The sequence below is a fragment of the Lynx rufus genome, unplaced genomic scaffold, assembly GCF_022079265.1.
Source record: "Lynx rufus isolate CCGP_SWC_20201006 ecotype Redwood Valley unplaced genomic scaffold, mLynRuf1.p SCAF_5, whole genome shotgun sequence".
NCBI lineage: Eukaryota > Metazoa > Chordata > Mammalia > Carnivora > Felidae > Lynx > Lynx rufus.
The window spans coordinates 7,461,259-7,474,683 of NW_025814867.1; the positions used below are offsets into that span (position 1 = coordinate 7,461,259).

At 43.6% G+C, this 13,425-nt stretch overlaps 1 non-coding gene across 1 annotated transcript; it reads left to right on the forward strand.

Annotated features, from left to right (window-relative positions):
* The first annotated feature begins 11,035 nt into the window (after positions 1 to 11,035).
* Positions 11,036 to 11,139, forward strand: LOC124527439 (small nucleolar RNA U13). The gene has a single exon (XR_006965888.1). It is a non-coding gene; the product is annotated as a small nucleolar RNA U13 (small nucleolar RNA).
* Positions 11,140 to 13,425: the final 2,286 nt, after the last annotated feature.

Consider the following 13,425-nt stretch of genomic DNA (forward strand, 5'->3'; position numbering starts at 1 on the left):
ACTCTGTTCTAACACCAGAAAGATGTAGAAACTCAGGCCTGGAAGGGTCCAGGGAGGCTTCTGGACTGACTCCATAGCACAAGTCTCCGTCTCATTAATAATACCATTAGCAGGTACTTATTAGCTCTGCTTAAACAAAATGAAGTGTTCTTAATGGATAAAGATGATTCCATTGACCCAACAGTACAGCGCGTTGTTGCAACCTGGAGAGATTTTGCATACTCACTCTTCTTGTTTGTAACATAGGTACACACTTGTAGGAGTGTTGGTTAAGGGTAGTGATAAAAATATCTTCTTTCTATTAAATATCAACTATGCATCCATCCTAGACTACATAGCGTTTTGTGTTTGTAAATGGCTGCCATGAAACCATGACCTTGGCCTTCTTGCTATCATGCTGCGATCTAGAAATTTCCAAAATGAGTTTGATGGAGTCTTAGGGGTGCTTGGGGTGCCATGTTATGAGATGAGAAGGAGGTGGAGCCAACGTGGCTCCAATCTGCATCCCCACATCGACTAGGCAGATTTTAGGGTCTCTGTTGACTTCCAATTTCATATAGATAAAGGGTTGCACTGGGATAAAAGAGTCTGACAATCTTCACCGTCATGACTGAAAGCAAATACTGGTAAAATAATTATGCTAGTGACTTTCTATATGATTTTTTAAATCAAAGAGTGTACTATTTGGCATTGCATCATAGGTTTGGGTTTAATTGACTGCTATTTCAGTCACAACTTATTTCCTTTTAGGCAACAATTCACCCACCACCAAGTTGAGTGTTTTGACCTTTGATCAACTGGCTAGGTTTATCCAAAGTACAGATGAGCAAAAGTACCAGATTAGCAAAGAGTCTTGATAATTATACCTGTATTTTATTTTTAAGCAAATTTATGTGAAAGTGTTATATTCAACATGGTACTAAAAATCCATTTCTGTTGCATAAACTACGTGAACTAAATAGACTACATTAATAATACATAAAATAGGTTTGTGGAGAGTGGAGAAAATGGGAAGCCATAGCGTAAATGGTGGTCTTCATCGCAAATCAAATATCTATCAGATTTGAATCATTTGGTTCAAAAAGATCTCTGCACAATAGAACTAAGTTCTAAAACAGTGTTAAATCTAAGTACCAAAGTAATATTCCCATTGGAGTTTGAAGCACATTCATTTTCCCAAGAGTCCATTCGTAACCACAGCTGGGGGCTGCGAGGTCAGGGGTGGAATCTTGAGAGGCTGGTGCACTTCCCTCTAGAACCCAAAGGTTGTAAGTATTTTGTAGAGAGAAAAGTAGATAACCTCAAGTAACTAGGATCTCGAAAGAAGGTACTTTTACAGCAAGAGGGTCTAGGTTTCTAAGGTTTCCTTTCCTTCTAAGGAGGAAAGGTTGGGAGTGTCTGGGTCCACGCTTGAGAAGGTGGTGATGGCAGCTGGAAGTCTTTCGTGTGTTGATTAATGACGGATGTTCCTTATAAAGATAGGAAGTGATTTGCATCAGCGCTAGCCAAACCCGCCCTCCCTGCAGAAAGTAAGAGATATTGGGCCAGTCTTTGTTAATGAAGCCTCTAGGGCCACTATTAAAGGCAGATACATTAACAGATACTGAAAATGGGCCTTTGGCCCAGGTGGTAATTCACACACAGCCCCCTGTTGACCTCCAGGCAAATCTGTTTGATTAATGCTGAAGTGAAGATACCCCTACTGTGACCGCCATCGCCATGCCATCGAGGAGGGTTGGGGAGTCTGTCTTTCAGGGGGTGTGAGACTCAGTAGACATTCTGGCAACTTTCCATCAAGGAAGTTATGTTTGCCTGCAGATCAGAGGGTGAGTTTTTCCTGAAACCTCATAGGTTACCCAGGTGGCGGCCCATTCACAGCTAATTCAGTCCTAGGCATGCCTCTTCCATAGCGGGAGAAAGGCGAATGGCACAGTGGGCAGTGAGTACTGGGGCAGTCACAGGGAGTGTCCCATGGGAGCCAGCCTGGCTTCAGGGACCTCTTATTGACAGGAGTTCCTTGGTGATCTTCCTGGGTTTGGTTTTATTTCTGAGACCTCTGAAGTACACCAGTCTCTGGGTTTGTTCCTTGCAATTCCTGTCTCAGGAAGGCAGCACTCTCTTCCTATCCGGGAAGAAATCTTAATGCATCAAAAGGAAAGAGTTTGGTCTCTTAGGCTTTCTTTACCGCCACGTGGTGAGCCAACAGATTGCTACCTAATCTATTTTCACTGCATTCGCCCTCTGTTTCTCGAATTCTTGGTAAACATCCCTTTCTGCAGCTGACAGCCTCTGTTCTTTCTCTCTGGCTTATAAGCTTTCTGAGTCAGACCCTTTGACGGAATCTTAGTCTTCTGCTGATAGAGATCATGAAGGACCGTTACTGCCAGCTGCAAGATTTTGCATTTAATTTTCAACTAGAGCTTTGGCTACAAGCAGTAAAAAAAAAAAAAAAAAAAGAAAAAGAAAAAGAATAATTTTCCAACTTTTGTCTTCCAGTTGATGTCTTGCTGACACCTCATTATTTGGCTCGGAATGTAAATGGTGTCTGTTTTCCTCAACTCTTGTTACTGTGGATTTTGGTGCCATCTGATATCCCTGACTCTCTCCCTTCTTCCTGTGGGAATCTGCCAATTCGCTCCTATTTTTAAAATGACCCTGTTTATCTCCTTCCCTGTGATTTTTCTCCGCTGACGCAAAGATGAACGGCGAGTGGTTTGAGATGCAGAGCACATTTATTCAGAACTTCAACTTCATTATTTTCCTAAGCCACAGCTTCTCTCTGAGCCTGGAGATTCTCCTGATTTGCTTGCTGATCTCAGTAGGTACAGCTGGGAGGGTAGAGACCAGGGGTGTGGGGGGGACCACAGCCTTCTCTCCACTCCGCCTCCCCCAACGGCTACGCCTTCCTCTTCAGCTCATGTCTTCCTTCCGGTTTTCATCTCATTTGTCACTCATCTGTCTTCCTACAACTCACATTCACAAAAGCCTTCGGTTTTTATTTTTATTTATTTTTATCTTTTTTGTTTGTTTGTTTTTTTAGTAGGCTCCACGTGTAATTCGGAGCTCACACCCGACCCTGAGATCAAGAGTCGTGTGCTCTACCGAGTGAGCCAGGCAGCCACCCCCAAGGACCATGGTTTTTAGATTTCTTTTTTTAATAGTATTTTATTTTATTATTAAAAAATTTTTTTAATGCTCATTTATTTTTGAGAGAGAGGGGGGAGGCGCAAAGAGAGAGGGCTGACAGAGCCCCCGAAGTGGGCTCTGAGCTGAGAGCAGGCAGCCAGATGTGGGGCTCAAACTCATGAACTGTGAGATCATGACCTGAGCCCAAGTCTGATGCTTCACCAACTGAGCCACCCAGGTGCCGCAATTATTTATTTATTTTAAGTGTTTATTTTATTTTTGAGAGAGAGAGAGAGAGAGAGAGAAAGAAAATGAGTTGGGGAGGGGCAGAGAGAGGAGGACAGATTATCTGAAGTGGGCTCCACTCTGACAGCAGAGAGCCCAACTCAGGGCTCGAACTCACCAACCACGAGATTATGACATGAGCTGAAAATCAAGAGTTGGTCGCTCAACAGACTGATCCACCCAGGCGCCCCGGGTTTTGAGATTTCTAGCAGGGCTACCAACAGCCTCCGTGCATTTTTATCGCTCTGGTTTTCACGCTATCTTCACTGCCCCTCCCCCCCGCCCCCGCCCCAGCTTTTGTTCCCAGCTGCTGAGGTTCTGCCCAAGCCTGAGTCACCCAGATCCCCACCGGCAGGAGACCAAGGATGATCCAGATGGGCTGGTGACCCACAGACGGTTCATTCTCACTCCGTGTCCTTCCAATTCCAGTTTTCCTCACCTTCCCACATGGCGGGGTGCCACCAGGCCTTGCAAATGTGGTCATCTGAGTTGGGATGGTTACATCATGGCCGACTCTACCTCCTTAACTTGCGTTCCCCTGCGGTTTCAATTTGCTGGTACTTGCATTGCCTCATGTCTCCAAAAGTCCTCAGTCACATACTTGAACCCAGGTTCTCATGCGATCCCCACCCTTTTCTTCTGGTGTAAGTTTCACTTCGGGGAACTCTTGGAGTCCTAATAAGAGAATCTCTGGAGTCCAAAGGACTTCGCACCAAATGTGCATGTGGGTGGGAGAGGAGAGGGAGAGAGATTCCTCCCTTTTTGTGGCTTCTTTCCTTCTGTGGCTTCATGTGCCTGGGGAGAGGTGGTTTCTTTCTCTTCCATTCCTTGTCTTCCCCTTGCTCAAAATCATATGCAGGTGGAAGGTAGAGGCCCCGTGGCAAGGGTAAACCTAGTGATGCCTCTTACCCGTGCAGAACGAGGTTTGGTTGGCATGTCATTCCAATTTCCTCTCTTTTCTGACTTGTGAAAGGCAAGTTGCTGTGAGATGAAAAAGCGTTCATGTACATACATCACCCAAGAAAGCTTCATATAGCTGCTTCTTAAGGCAGCTCTGCGTTCTGAACATTTTTAACCCTCTCTGGGATACGACTCCTTTAGAACAATGTTATCTAGTGACTTTCTCATACAAGGATGCATTATACCAACAAACCTGTTTAGCCTAGGACATTATTTACACAAGAGAAAAATCAGGCATGTGTGTGTGTGTGTGTTTTCTTCCTAGATATAGAACTCGTTTTGTCTTAAAATCTGAGTCCCCATTTAAAATGTTCAGGCGACTACTTGGACTTTGCTCTCCACCCGTGTTTTTTTAGGAGCCCTCCTTCTTTGGGACCCTGGAACAGTAAGCACTTTTGTGCTTGTATCTAAGAGATCAAAATAAAAGTGCCCTCAAGTCCAGGGACAAATGTACTCATCACAAGTTACTACCTGTAACCCCCCAGGCTAAACAAACCCTGAGGTGGGACGGCCTTGAGGAACACGAGATATTTGGCAAAGCAAAACACTTTATCTTGCCAAGTGGGGTTTACAATGTTAGCGTAGGATTGTAGGATTGTGGAGCCAAAGGGCTCTGGACAAAGGAGGGGGGGTTCAGGAATTATGGGACAGAAGAAGCAGGAAGAAACTCCAAAGGAATAAGATGGGTGAAGAGAAAGGCTTTGGAAAGAGAATACGATAGACTTGATGGCAAAATTTAAGTATTACCAAATGGCTTGTGAGGTGGTCTTTGCTTCGGTGCCTCTTGAAATCTTCAATTTTTTTTTTTTTTTAATTTTTTTTTTTCAACGTTTATTTATTTTTGGGACAGAGAGAGACAGAGCATGAACGGGGGAAGGGCAGAGAGAGAGGGAGACACAGCATCGGAAACCAGGCTCCAGGCTCTGAGCCATCAGCCCAGAGCCCGACGCGGGGCTCGAACTCACGGACCGCGAGATCGTGACCTGGCTGAAGTCGGACGCTTAACCGACTGCGCCACCCAGGCGCCCCTTCAATTTTTTTTTTTTGAGTAGGATTTTTTTTTTTTTTCTTTTTGGGATGCATTAACGTGTTGAGCATGAATTTTTAAAAATGTTTATTATTTTTGAGAGAGAGAGAAAGACCAAACAAAGTGGGGGAGGGACAGAGAGAGAGGGAGACAAAGAATCCGAAGCAGGCTCCAGGCACTGAGCTGTCAGCACTGAGTCTGACCCAGGGCTCGAACCCATGAACCATGAGATCGTGACCTGAGCTGAAGTCGGACACTTAACCGACTGAGCCAGCCAGGCACCCTGGTTGAGCTCAGGTTGTAATCTCACCATTCGTGAGTTTGAGCCCCACATCGGGCTCTGGGCTGACAGCTCAGAGCCTGGAACCTGCTTCGGATTCTGTGTCCCCTCTCTCTCTGCCCGGCCCCCACTTGCACTCTGTGTGTGTGTGTCTCTCTCTCAAAAATAAATACACATTAAAAAAATTTTTTTTTAAAAGTAAAAAATGAGCTCTGACTGGAACCTCTTAAGTTGTGTGTCTCTCTTCCTCAGAAAGCTTCCTTTCAGATGGAAGCGACCAAAAGAAAGAGGATGCAGCTTATATGTTTGCTTATATACATACTCTTTGACCCAATCACGTGACCAGAGGGCATGAGGTTCTAGGATTTGCCCAGCTTCAGACACCTACCCAACCGTGGTCAAGGAGCAGTACCTGTTTCCGAAAAAGGTGGGGGGAGGCCGATCGAGGCCATGCAGATACAATCCTGGGAGAATAATATAGAGTTCTAGTGTGACAGGTTTCTTTTACCCCAACAGCCTTGTGAAGATGTCATCCTACTGTCTTCTGATGGCCAATGGGAAATACGTTGTCAGTCTGCCTGTCCTTCCATTGTAAGTAAACCGTATTTTCCCTTTGATTAAGATTTTTCTCTTTGTCTTTCATTTTCTGAAGTTTCACTCTGATGTCATTAAATACGGATTTATTTTTATTTATTTTGCTCAGGACTCAAGTTTCTTCAATTTGAAGATACATATCTTTCTTCAGGGATGCATAAAAAAAAAGAGAGAGATTGTTGTATAACCATCATAATGGCAAAAATGAAAAATTATCAAGTGTTGGCAAAGATTTGGGGAAAATTCTGATAAGCCATTGATGAAAATTTATAAACTATCGTGGTACTTCTGGGGTGCAATCTGGGGATGCTAGCAAAACAGGATATTGTATAACTTATGATCAAGTAATTATTTTAAAAAAGCAATTATAATTTTAGGTACTGATCCTGGAGAAAACTTGCATTTATAGGAAAAGGAGGCACACATACAGCTGTTCAGCAAAGCCTTGTTTGCCATTGGCAAAAAAAAAAAAAAAAAGAGAGAGAGAAAGGGAAAGAAATTAATAAAAATGTCCGCTAATAGGAGAATGAGTAAATCAATGATGGTATGTTCATAAATAAAATTTTGAACAGCAGTTAAGACAAAGTGAAACATATATACCTACACCAGATAAACAAATTTGGAAGACAAATGAGGAATAGAAAAAGCAAATAGTAGATGATAAGTGCAATCTGATGCCCTCTGTGTACTTTTTAACCACCCACGGTACTATATTTCCACAGTAAGCAGAAACCATGAGCTCTCAAACACTCTCTATAATGGAATCAACATTTAAAAATGACAACAAAATGAAAACCTATCCAAGAAATATCCAAGAAATATCTATCCCCCTGGAAGTCAAAAGGAAGACCTGAAACGATTCCTGGTTTGAAGAAATAACAAAAATTAGGTAAACAGAAATTAGAACCTGTATAGAAACGGTCAACACTATTAGCCAGACACAAATGTGTTTGGAGGGATAAGTGGGAGCCTAGCGATCAGCCTCGGGTCTCTCCAAGGTCACAGGTCTTAGGAAACAGAACCTTTTCCCTGAGTCCATTTTGGACCTGGCTGGTGCTGTGGCTTCAGCAGGTGTCTGACATGGGGACAAAGGCGTAGAGTTAGAGTATAACCTCCTTCCCAACCTTCCTATAGTAATAGGTAGGAAAGCATAGTAGAAGATAATGGAATGTTGTAGAATGTGGAGGGATGTAAAATGGGCAGTATTAGGAGAGGGAAGCTCAGAGTACAGGAGAGTGAGGGCATCCGAAACAGTCTTGTGCTGGGGTCTGGGTGGCCAAGCACAGGCAGACGTCTGTAGCTCCAACAAGGCCGTGGCTCTGTGTCCTTGAGCGAGCACAGCCCGACCCAGCCAAGTTTCAAAGGCAAGTGGGAATACGGGGGTAATGCCAGAGGAAGTCTGCTCAAGGTGTGGGGCTGGGGGGTGAGGGAAACCAGAGATTAGGGAGGAAGAATGCTGGACTCCAGTGAGATACAGCTCAGAAGCCCATACCTCCACAAAGAAGGATCAGGCCACATTCTGTCCCAAGGCAGCTGGAAGGTGAGGCCAGAGGAGGCCACTTCTCTGGGCAAGTGGCAATAACAAGGCAGGGGAATTGAACTACACAGAGCCTTCAGGTACAAATGTTTCTCCTGCCTAAACTCAGGTGCTAAACGAACAACAAAATGAGAACCTCTACTATGAACACTTTTCAATGATAGATATGCGAGGCCATTACATTCCTGGGAATGACACCAAGGGGTGCCACGACAGACAAATTAGTGGGCCAGTCCCACTCAGATCCAATAAGGAAACTTAATATTCCTTCGGCCCATTTTAGATTTTGGCAAAGCCAGACCTCGTACTCAGAGCTTGCTTGGCTCTATCCTCCATATCATCCAGAAGATACAGTTATTACAGAAAGCAAAATTGGGGCGCCTGGGTGGCTCAGTCAGTTAAGCGTCCGACGTCGGCTCAGGTCATGATCTCACGGTTTTTGAGTTCGAGCCCCGTTTTGGGCTCTCTGCTGTCAGTGTGGAGCCTGCTTCGGATCCTCTGGTCCCCTCTCTCCCTGCCCCTCCCCTGCTGGTTCTCTCACTTTCTCTCAAAATAAATGAAAAAAATAAATAAAATTTAAAAAAAAAAGGAATGCAAAATTGAGAAGCCAATACATTGGTGTGTATTAATTCATGTAAACTTTGGATATTAGCACAGAAATGTTTATAACTAGAAATTACCGAATTCTCTGTGTTTGTCTGTTGTGGAAATAAAACCCCCTGGGGAGGGATGAAAAATATCTGGAAATTACTTGAAACCGGTGGATAACGAAATGGATGTTACAACTAAAATGTGCTATAATCCAACTGTATTTTTTTGTCTTCTAAGGGTTGGCTTTGGCAAGCACCGTGCAGTGAATATGCAAAAAAAATTACATAAAGCCCCAAAAGCTGTTCTATGTAAACTTCCTGAGTGGGGGATTTTTGACCATAATCTTTGGTATATTAACTCTGATAATTCTGTATGTTAATTGATTTCATGTTCTGACGTTTTGACTGGTTTGGGGAAAACTGAATTGTCCCAGAGTTGAACCCAGAGTTGTGCTGGTAGATGTTTAACAGCTGGCTCTTTGGGTGGAAAGCCCTGATTTGCAGCGTTTTCCAATTTCCGTGGCAGAAATATGTCCACCACGGCTGATTGCAAGCCATGCGCATGATGTCACTGAATGCAGAATCGGGAGCCATGTATACCGCCGACCCTTGTAATACAGTTGGCGTAGGCCACTGTATGTACCCAAGGGCGTGTGTGAAACTGCAGTTTTTTACTAAAACTTCTGCCCCATAGATAGACAAAGGCACTAGTGAAAGAAAAAATATATAAAGGGAAAATAAAATAAATTCAAGTTGGGAGCTCAAATGGTGATTATTGACAGTGGATTTCTTTTTACGAAGCGCTATTTGTGTATATTCCGCATTTTATTATCTTTTATTATGCGAACGAGGTATCGATGTATCACACTGAGTGTTCGGAACTCTGTTTCATTGGTGTTCTCCTAGACGAAGGCTAGGGCTTCTTCCCTTCCAGATGTTGGTGTGAAGTCAATATGACCCAAGAATCAATGGCACTTGCGTACCGTGAAGCCAGTTTCGGGACAGCTGAGCTGAGGTTCAAGACAGAAGAAAAAATATGGAGCCTTCTGAATTTGGGGGAGACAACGCAATTTAGACCCATGGTTTGGTATGATAATGTAGTGGGTTTTGAAAAAATTAATATTAACGAGGGGCGCCTGGGTGGCTCAGTCGGTTGAGTGCCTGACTTCGGCTCAAGTCGATCTCGCGGTTCGTGAGTTCAAGCCCCACATTGGGCTGTGTGTTGACAGCTCGGAGCCTGGAGCCTGCTTCGGATTCTGTGTCTCCCTCTCTCTCTCTGTCCCTCCCCCACTGGCTCGCTCTCTCTCTTTCTCAAAAATAAGTAAACATTGAAAAATTAAAAAAAATTAAATTACATTGATAGTAATACAAACAAGGAAAATTAGTTGTTGAACAAATGAAATGGATTAATAAACTCTTCTGTAAGGGCAGGGCAAGAAGAACTTATTAAAATAGAGGTGAACTGGAAATCTCAATAAGAATGATAAGCATTTTTTAAGGGAGGCTTTATCTGTTCTGTCCCTACAGTGATTCACGCTGTTGGACATTTTTGCTATCATCCTGCCAAATTCCAGTCAGAATGTGGAAGAAGCTTATTTGTAAAGCTAGAGCCTGTGGCTTCTAAAGCTATTCTCCAGTGAAAAACACAAATGCCCTTGGAGGATACTTGATTTCATATTTCTGGGCAGGGAAAAAAATCAGGATTAGTTTGCGGCTCCTGGATGTTGAAAGAAAACAAGGTTGCCTTAGGGTATCAGAGAACCGTAGTCCATAATGATGTAAAATACATAAATAAATAAAAAAAGATAAAACAGAACTGGCTGAGAAACATTCCTGGTCTCTGAAATTGTTTACTTAAAAAGCTGTGTGCTGATGACTGCAAATTGTGTGAGGCCTACGCTTAAGGTTTTAAAACCAACAGTTGGAAAATGCCAGATGCTGGTTTTCTCTATGAAGAGATGGGCCGGTAGCAGGAGGGTGTCAGAAGGGGTATCGCAGGACATTATCAGTGTGCCAAAGGTCTCCGTGAGATGCGGTTGGCTTGATTAGCCAAGGATGCCAGCAGATTGGAGAGAACCAGGATTTCTGGATATTCCAGCAATGACCTGTAAGAGTTCTTTGCCTCATCTTTCCAGTAGTAAATCACGATCTTCCCTAAGCGTTGCCAGCAGCGATTGCACGGTGGATAGAGGCATCCCCTGGAATTCACACGAAGTTTTATCAACTAGCCAGCACATGTGCACTATTGCAAATTATGTCACGTTGTGCTGGCCATTTATCCAACAAGGATTCACTGTGCACAGGCAGGGGCTCTACATCCTATCTCTGTATCACTTTTATTACCGTGTGGCTATGTGCCTCGGATAGCAAATCGGAGCCAGCTTCTCTACCTGACTAAGCCTCACCCGAAGGGGAGAAAATCCTACAGGTGTCACAAAACGTTAAATGGACACTGATGAACAAAAAATTTTGAGTGGGCAATACCAAACAAACAAAAAAAAAGCATGCTGGTAAAAAAGTATCAAAGGTATTTAAAAAGGAAAACGATAAATTAAAGGGAAAATATGCTATAAAGATGTAAATTTTAACCGAGCTTTTCTTTCTAAGGAGATTTTAAAATTAAAGAAGGAAAAGAGATCCTTTTGTAGTTCGTAAGTGTGACGATTGGATGTTCACGCCGTTGTGTGACATGTGCCTCCCTTAAACCTTGTTACGATGTCGGCACATTACCCGTCTGATGTGGAAAAAAAATAAAGAAAGAAGGAAAAGAAATAAGTGAAGGAACAGAAAGTACAATGATAAGGAGTAAGTTTGGTCATAAATATATGAGGGAAAAGACGCTTGCATTAAAAACAACCAAAAGTACCAAAACCAAGTGGAAAATGGGTCAACACCATGCGGGTTGATGTGTCTGTAAGTAAGAATTAAAGGTATGATGAAACCAGTGAAGAAAAGGTCATTTAACACCAGTTGGTGCCTCTGATAACATCCCGCTCTTAGCAAAATTTGTATCTGAGACACATACTGTGGTTTATTCTGCAAAATTGGAACAGGACCAACTAACAACAGATTTATCATCAAGAAAGGATGGCACAGTTGCCCGGAATATGCAAGTAGGGGGTCAAACCACTTTCCCCAAAGGAGGTGGTAATGGAGGTGTGCTTTGGGCAAGAAGTCAGCAGCGCTGTGGGACAGTCTGATGGATGTGTGATGGAGGCACCCGGTGAAGACACAGTGGGATTAAGGGAGGAACAAAGGAAAGAGGGTGTTGGCTTTGTAGAACACATAGATCCAAGGAGGGGGGGCTTCAAGCCTGTGGGCACCACCCATGGTCAGTGTCAATGACTTGGGATTGGCAAGTTCTCTTTGTTTAGACTTCTCCGCCATGGGGGTCACCGTGAGGATTACAAGTCAGATGGGCTTCATAGTAATGGAGAAAGGCTACTGCTCTAAATAAACTGTCCTGGCTCCCACCATCTCTGAGGGACAAGTGGGACTCCTGGAGAGAGGGTAAAAAGGGAGGCTGTCAGCATATGAACATCCCTCCTTTACTGACTCTTTAAATAACTGAACAGAACATGTAGCAATTTGAAGGATATTGTTCTGGACCCCACTGAACACCTACTGCATGGATGTACGCGAAAAAAAAAAATCCAGAAGGCTCTTTCCCTAGGCCTTCTATAAGCGGGAGAAACAGGGACATTTGCAGGCAGTGAACAGCAACTTGAAGAGAAGAAAAGGCTGACTTATTGGTGATTGTTGAGCAAGGCTGGGTTGTCAGCCCTGTTATGTACACTCAGAAAAAACTTAGGGCTATTTTGAAGAGTTCAAATTCTTTGCTTCACAGATTGGGGACTTGAAGTTGTTTTTGGAACAGATATGTAAATGCTGTCTCCTTTCTGTAGTCATAGGCTGGTGAATCGATAATCCGAATAATGCTCTACTTACAAATGCACTCATTCCTACCCTCACTCTCCCACTTCCCTTCTTTGCTTCTCTATTCATGCTGAATGGGTTTATATTATGTAGTTTTTTGGTGATGCCCCACTGCTTCCTGGTTCTTGCCATCACTATCTGACCTTTCTGTGGCCCAGCTGTGGCTTTCCCTCTAGGTCCTGGGCCATGGCTTCTACTTGGCACTGAGGATCTGGGCCATCTGCTTGGCTTTGCTCCTCTGACTAAATTCTAATACCCATGGGCCTCCATGCCCCCATCCCAAGGCACAAGTGGACCAGATTACTCATCTCTCTCATCGTGGGTCAATCTTTCTCTGTTCTCTTATATTGCAGAAAGAATTTTGCTTGAATTAATTCTTCACTAATATTAGTGTAACACAGAATGGATCCTACAGTTTCTTACAAGAGCGGGTGAAGTTTTGGAATAAGAAATGTTCCCATGCATAGGCGTCATCTGAGTCTGTAAGAGAGCTCATGTTCTAAAACAATTCCTTAGAACCACAGACCTGTAGAAGGAGTATAGACATCAGTCTATAGTCCAATGAGCCTAATTTAACAGGGGAAAGAAAAAAACGAGTTCCAGAGAGGGTAGATGAATTGCCATGAGTCTCTCAGAAAAGCTTCACTGGTAGCCACACTTCCTGGCCCACTGTTCGAGACACTTTCTATCATTAAGAATGCTTTAGGGGGCGTCTGGGTGGCTCAGTCGGTTAAGCGTGCGACTTCGGCTCAGGTCACGATCTCACAGTTTGTGAGTTCGAGCCCTGCCTCGGGCTCTGTGCTGACAGCTCAGAGCCTGGAGCCTGCTTCAGATTCTGTGTCTCCCTCTCTCTCTCTGCCCCTCCCCGACTTGTGCTCTGTCTCTGTCTCTCAAAAATAAATAAATGTAAAAAAAAAAATGAAAAAAAAAGAATGCTTTAGTAAGGTACATCATTCTGGAGATTGTGAGGACAACTTTGAGTAGGGAGGGAGGCAGAAAAAACATCTAGGAGGCTGTTGTGAAGGTCCAGGAAAAAGACGATGAGGGAATGGAGGCTAATGTTGAAGGAGTAGACAGTCATTCATTCATT